The following is an 8176-nucleotide window of genomic DNA, read 5'->3' on the forward strand; positions in this document are numbered from 1 at the left end:
GAGCTCTGAAACAGCGAAACAGTACTGTATGTGGATGACTATATATATATATATATATATATATATATATATATATATATATATATGTATAATAAATAAATATTTGTTATGAAACTGGTTTATAAATAAGTATATTTTCTTTTTCCAGATGATCCGGTGTAGATGTTAGAATTAATATCTTACGGTGAAACAAAGTCCGTTTAAAGTTTAAACTTATAATTTTTTAATAAATAAATTGTAAAAATAAATAGAACTCACAACGGAAGGATCAACTCGAAGAATCGACAGTTTTTTTTTAAGAATCCGTCACGTTGTCAATTTTCGTTGGTTTATATATATATATTTTTTTGTTACAAAGCCCAACGAAATAGATCGGAATATTTCAAGTCGTTAATAAGTATAGAAGTGAATTAATAGTTGATTTGTCCGACAAACCAGTGTTATTGGTTTTGTTTTTAGTTTCTCCCGGTAACAATCACCTTGATTTATGACCACTTAGGTGTTCCACTTGTAGCACATATGAAAAGATTCAACACTTCATCCACACAATGTTTCGATAGGCATACACACACACACATACATAAATGTATGGTTGTACGTGTTTGTTTCAGTATATGTCCGTGCATACAGTAAACTTGTATGAACACACTCGCATATCAAGTTTAGATAAGTATATAATTCATAAAGATATATGACTAGATAATAATAGGTTGACATGCGTATAGTGTTTTTTTGAGATCCGTTTTCTGTGATAAATATGCAATGTAGCTTCAATGTTTATAGTTCAAATTGGTGCATAAATAAAAACTATGTATACGCTATTGAATGAAAAATGTTTGTTCGCGTATAATAATTATTTAATAATAATAATTGTTTGTAGATAAATATATGCATCTGGTATGCATTACATTATAAGATAATTTTGAATAAATAATATAATAAATAATTAAAAAAAACAAACAAACATAAGCACGTATCAATGGATACGTTTATATAGTTTGTGTTGTGTGTGTGTATAAATATGGGTATATATTATATGATTTTATATTGCTATGTGCATAGTGCTTGCTTTGAACGTTATCCATTTCCTGTTATATGGTGTCATCTATCCGGAATTGGTTTTGTATTATAGTGATGATGGTGATGATGATGACGATGGCAATAATAATAATAATAATAATAATAATAATAATAATAATAATAATAATAATAAATTATTAGTATTATTATTGTTGAAATCACGTTCAGCAGGTATACAGAAAGTTCGGTTTGTTCAAATCACCGAGATGAATAAATATGTAAAGTGTTTTATGCAGATTTAACGAAGACATTCCTTATTATTGGTCAAATGTATTTGTTTGTGTGTTTGTTCCATTCATTTTTTGAGTATATAAATAAATATATATATATGTATATGTACATCTATATATAGATACATATATTTTTTTCGTGGGTTATTAGGCTTAAATCGACAAGAGGTTTCAGTTTTTTCGATCTCTTCAGAGCCAATCTCTCTGTATATATATATAAATATATATATATATATAATATATATATATATATGTATGTATATATATACATATATATATAACGCGTGTGTATAATGTATTGCTCTGTGTTGTAATAAATTATATTTTTTGTTTCTATGTTTTTTTTTTTTTTTTGTTGTTTTTTTTGGCGACCCTGTCTTGTCTTCTTCCTATCCGAATCGATCAGCCATCTCATGTGCGACTCTCATGGTCAGCTCCACTTTATAAGGAAAGCGAATAACAAAAGCGACGCGCGTCGATTGGACGAGACCAGCGAATCAGCGTCAATCTGTTACTCGCTTAAAAAGGACTTTCTCACTTTCACAGATGGAGGAAGGGAGGAAAGTCGAACACCCATTGCTTCTTTTCCCTCCCTCTTTCTTTTTCTCTCTCTTTTCCCCCCTTCTTCCGATGCAACGCCTTCCTTCCCCCCCCCACCATTTTTCCGGATAACACGCACCATTCTCGTCCTTAAAGCTCATAATACATTGTTTTATTATTATTTGTATGATGATTGCTGTCATGAATATCGCGAAGATTGCTTTTTATAATACTTACCTTTTTTTCTTGCATTTTATTTGTTTGCGCATTTATTTATTTATAGCACGCTTTGTTTTCCCGTTTTCATTCATTTAAACCATGCTTCCTTAGTATTCCGTTCACACCTTCAGACTCTTTTTTGGTCCCTACTTAGTTATAATTTGTTTTCTTTCATATGTCATGAATTTCGTCCATGCCCCCCTCTAGATCAACGTATTCGATGAATCATTTTACACTATTAAAGTTAACTCTTTTTAGATATAGTTTTGTTTTTTATCCGATACCCTTGAGCTAGGTGTTCGTCCATATATCCCGGCCCTTTGTATTTTCAGCTTACCCTTTTTCTCAACCCCATCAATAATCCCCAATTCGAGTGGTTTGTCAAGCTGAGTCGATTACTAATCTCATTCTATAGTTCTCAACTGTTCAATGTGATCTGCGCAGACAATACACTGGCTGGCGATAACAGATCGATTCTCTCTTTTACATTCAGATTACTTAATAAATATTGTTCTCTTATAGAATATAATTTCATCCATTTTTCATTCTTTTATTTCATTCTTTTATTTTTCATTCTTTTTATTACATTCTGTTTCAGTTCCACACATTATTTTATTTATTCAGCTTTTTTTCTTTTTCGTTTCATTCTTATTCTCATTTAATTCTTTTTTCCATTTTATTCTCTTTCATTTCATTCTTTTTCATTTCATTTATTTTTCATTTCATTTATTTTTCATTTATTTGCTTTTTCATTTCATTCTTTTTAAATTTTTTTCTTTTTTCGTTATATTTTTCATTTCATAATTTTTCATTCCACTTTTTCATTTTATTACTTTTTTATTTTATTTTTTAAAATTTTATTTTTTTTATTTTATATTTCATTCCATTTTTTCATTTCATGTTTTTTATTTCATTCTTTCCTCATTTCCTATTTATAATTTCATTCTTTTATTTCATTTCACCTTTTCATTTCATAGATTTTCATTTTATTCATTTACATTTAATCCTTTTCTCATTTCATTCTTTTTTCATTTCATTTTGTTTTCATTTATTTTTCATTTCATAAATATTTCCTCAAATTTTCAAACACTTGTATTTAATTAAACTTTTACTTTTATTGTTCATTTTTCTTTCGTTTAATTTGTTTTTATTACGTCTATATTTTCATTTATTTAAACATTTTTATTTTAGTTTTTTTCATTTCATTCCTTTTCATTCTATTTTTATTATCATTTTATTTATTTTGTTATTTAATACTTTTTCATTTTATACTTTTTCATTTTATACTTTTTCATTTAATACTTTTGCATTTTATACTTTTTCATTTCATTCTTTTTGTTATTTAATACTTTTTTATTTTATACTTTTTCATTTTCTACTTTTTCATTTAATACTTTTTCATTTAATACTTTTTCATTTTATACTCTTTCATTTAATACTTTTTTATTTAATACTTTTTCATTTAATACGTTTTCATTTAATACTTTTTCATTTCATTCTTTTTGTTTATTATTTTCTATTTCATTTATCTTTTATTTATTTCATTTTTTCTGCTGTATTCTTTTTTATTTCATTCTTGTTTATAATTCCATTTTTCTATATTTATCAAATTTAAATTTATATTTTATTTTTATATCCCTTTAGTTTTCTTTCATTTCATTCGCTTTTCATTCATATACATTCCCTCGTTTATTTAAACCCTTTTTATTTCATACTTTTTCAATTTAATCGTTTATCGTTTTCTTTGTCTGATTTTATCCTTTTCTGATTTCTTTTTCATTTCATTTTTTTTATTTCTTTCTTCTTCGAATGACGTTTTGTAAGTTTATACATTTTCATTTATTATTTTTTATTTCATTCTATTTTTATTTCAATTTTTTTCATTCATTTTTATTTAATTTCATTATTGTTCATTTTATTCGTTTTTCATTTCATTATTTTTTCATTTCATTATTTTTATTGGATTATTTTTCATTTCATTTATTTGCCATTTAATTTCTTTCCATTTCATTATTTTTTTTATTTCATTATTTTTCATTTCATTCATTATTCATTTAATTTTTTAATTTTATTCATTTTTCATTTCATATTTTCATTTCTTCATCTTTCATTTATTTTATTTCATTCTATTTTCATTTCATTCTGTTTTCGTTTTATTCAATTTTAATTTTATTCTGTTTGCATTTCATTTACTCTTTATTTTATTTTTTTCATTAGATTGTTTTTTCATTTTATTTTTTTCTCGTTTTAATTTGATTTTTATTTCATTCTGTTTTTCATTTTATTTTTTCAATTACATATATATATTTGATTTTTAAACACTTTTATTTAATTTGAATTTTCATTTTATTCCTTTATAACTTTATTTTTCTTTCATCTCATTTGTTTTTCATTCATTTCATTACTTTATTTATTTAAACTTTTTATTTCATTCTTTTTCATTTCATTCTTTTAATTGTATGCTTTTCCATGCTATGTATAACTCTATTCTAACTGTATTTTCATTTCAATATTCTTTCCATTGTAGCTTTTTAGTTCGTTCTTTTGAATTTCATTGCTTTTTATTTTGCCATTTTATTTCAAATTCTTTTATTTTCCATTTAAAAAAATTCGTTAGGTGAGAGGCATTCCAAAAGTAATGTCTCCTATTTATATTCTGCCCGAATGTATCCGAAATTGTATTGTTATACTGATTTAACTTATGCATTCATGACCTGAAAGTTGTGGATATTGACCGTGTGAGGCAACCCCTGTAGTGGACGTATGTCAGAAGCATATATGCGGCATTGAATTCATGACAAAATTGAGAATGTTAATGACTATGTGGAGAAAACAATTCTGGAACACAAAAGGTTGCTTGTTTTAATTCTATCACAACCGTCTTAAACTTTTTGAATTGAAAAAAAAATAGGAGACTTTACTTTTGGAACGGCCCTCGTTGTGTCATATTCCACTGTTTGTTTTTCATTCAATACTTTACTATTAAATCTTTGTTTTAATAAAAAAATGTTTCTAGTTATTCGTTCGTTTTAGTATAAATGCTTCTATATTATTATTTTTCAAAAACGAAAATTCAGATACGTTTATAAAATATATTCGCTTATTTTGTTCACATTTAAAAATGCACATTTTTTATTTTCATCGCTTAGTCATATTTACTATGTCATATTTATTGTATTAATTTCCTTCGTTTAATTTCTCGAATTCTTTTCTTTAATTAAATAATTTAAAGATAAGTTTTAGTCACGTCACTTTCTCGCCTCTATATGATTACACAATTTTTTAATTTACAATTAATCGATAATTCCTGATTTGAAAATATCATAGGTTAAAGTAGTTTGCTTGAAGCATTGTTTAATGTGTATATACAAAGAAATTCAAGATTATAGAAGGCAAAAGTGTGACAGATGAACTAAAAACTGACGCAACTTAAAATATAATCGTGGAACCAGCTATGCAATTTCACTCTTATTGATCCAATTCATATGTATATCTATAACCACACGTATATACATAAGCTTTTAATACAAAAAAAAATATTTAATATTCTAAAATACAAAAACGAGCTTTTTAAAAATCAGGTTTTAAAAAAAGATTATTTCATTACGAAATTAATTCCAACACAATGCATTTTTTAATACAGTTTAAGCATTTTTAATATTTTTGTTGACACAAAAATAAAGTAGAACAAAATAAAACAAACAATTACACAATGACCGTTAAAATTTTTAACGTAATTTAGAAGCATTTAAATTGTAAATTTCTTGGAAAATCTTAATATATTAAAAACCTTAATAAAGATAAATAACGATAGATAATGCTAGCAATATCTACAAAATTAATAATAGTGCTATAACAATTTGGTTGAATTAATAATTTAATGACCAAACGATACCGTTGTTATTATTAAATTAGTCTATATATATATATATATATATATATATATATAATTGCTAACAAAACACACACACGCATACACACACATACACGTACACGAAAAACCTCCCCCCCCAAAAAAAAAACAACAAATAAACAAACGACACACTTAAAAAAAAAATGAAGTGAAACAAAAACCAAAGTAAAAAGATTCCAGGGCAACGTTTCATCAGAACGTATAGCTATTAATAATGATCGCTCTTTACTGATTCTGATCTATATCGATTAGGGTTGAATAATTTGATGTCGAGCTGTGCATTAAAACAACAGGTATGAAAATCAAAGAAAGAGAGAAGATTGACACAAGTACAGACAAACCCTCATTTTCATGAAGAACATTGATATCTATCTATCTATCTATCTATCTATCTATCTATTTATCTGTCCTTTTTACACATTTGCAGCAAACTGTTTTATGTACTACTTACGTGTGTGTGTGTATATATATATATACATCTATACATGCATACATATATATATGTCTCTCTCTCTCTCTCTCTCTCTCTCTATATATATATATATATATATATATATATATATATACTTTTTTTCACATAAGCCTTAATATATCGCTACAAATTCATGAGCAAATTTCGATCAGTTGGTTAAAAGCAGCTAGAGATCCCTTCAGGCGAAATTGCTTATACAAACGCTTAGTCCGCAATTATATTGACATACGAATATACATATATACATACATACATACATACATACATACACACACACACACACACACACACACACACACACACACACACACACACACACACACACACACACACACACATATATATATATATACTTTCAATTTGTCTTTACATAAATTTACATTAATTTGTTGCTACACAGTGTAACATGCTCTACTTCCTTATTGAGTATTCTTGTATTAACCTCGTTATATTTCACTGGTTACCTTTCCTTTGAAAAATAACTACCCTACATTATATATATATATATATATATATATATATATATATATATATATATATATATACATATATATATATGTGTGTGTGTGTGTGTCTGTGTGTGTCAGTAGTAAGTCATCAAAATAGATTTACTGTAATTAAGCTACACAGAGCTTGTAACGAATCGTTTGGTTAAAATACATCTGTTAAGTTTAATTGGCATAAAAATGTATTAAACGACTACCTAACCCTTCTCGCGTATTAAAGTGAATAATGAAAATCAACACCAAATATTTTTTCTTTTCATAGCATTTTATATGAATAGTAAAATAATATATATATGTGTGTGTGTGTGTGTGTATACATACATCCTCATACATACATATATATATATATATATATATATATATATACATATATATATATAAATATATGTATATATATATATATATATCGTATACAGCAGTTAATTTGCTGATTACTGCACAAAAAGATTCTTTATTAGTTGACTGCATTTTTTTCTTTGTTCCTTAATTCAACGTTTTTTTAAAATTTTTTTACCTTAATGCCTGAGCTATGAAGCTGCATGGCTAAAAATGAAAACATTAACTAATAGCTATTACGTTACGCATGCATATTCGTAATGCCGTAGTTCGACCTTCATTTGGTAAATTGCATTTTTTTAATTTTCAATTTTTGCATCAATTCCCCGGCTAAAATCCAAATGTAAAATTTCGTATGGTTTCGAATGCTCTATATATTAAGCTTAATGTCTAGAAGAGAAAGAAAATTGACAGAGGAGTATGGAAGGCAATCTTTTTGTAAACAAATATATATATATATGCATACATAAATATATTTAGGAAGAGGTTTGTGTTTACTATAACCTTTTTACGATAATATTACGCAATTATAAATCATGTAGAATATCTGCATGAATATAATTACGCGTAATAGTTAACTAAAGCTGATCAACCCATGAAAAAAAAAAAACATCAACAAAAAAACAAAAAACAAACAAAAAACTAATAGGGAATTAATTAAAATGAATGTTTAAAAGAATATGAATGCAATTTCACGAGCCACATATAACAAAGTTGCATTTTCTTTTTAACTAATTAGAAAAATGGGGGTTAATATGAATATTAATACACAAGTCCCCAAACTTATAGGAATATATATATATATATATATATATATATATATATATATATATGTGTGTGTGTGTGTGTGTGTGTGTGTGTGTGTGTGTGTGTGTGCGAG

At 25.7% G+C, this 8176-nt stretch overlaps 1 protein-coding gene across 1 annotated transcript in view; it reads right to left on the minus strand.

Moving 5' to 3' along the window:
- LOC145260122 (uncharacterized) overlaps window positions 1-1814 on the minus strand; it is a 56873-nt gene extending 55059 nt beyond the window's left edge. The window contains exon 1 of the mRNA XM_080118005.1: window positions 1-1814. This exon is cut by the window's left edge and continues 1836 nt beyond it. The gene's annotated coding sequence lies outside the window, so the exon portion shown is untranslated.
- Between the last annotated feature and the right edge of the window lie 6362 nt (window positions 1815-8176).

This window comes from Euprymna scolopes, chromosome 3 (genome assembly GCF_053919585.1).
Source record: "Euprymna scolopes isolate OS-2025 chromosome 3, ASM5391958v1, whole genome shotgun sequence".
Classification (NCBI taxonomy): Eukaryota; Metazoa; Mollusca; class Cephalopoda; order Sepiida; family Sepiolidae; genus Euprymna; species Euprymna scolopes.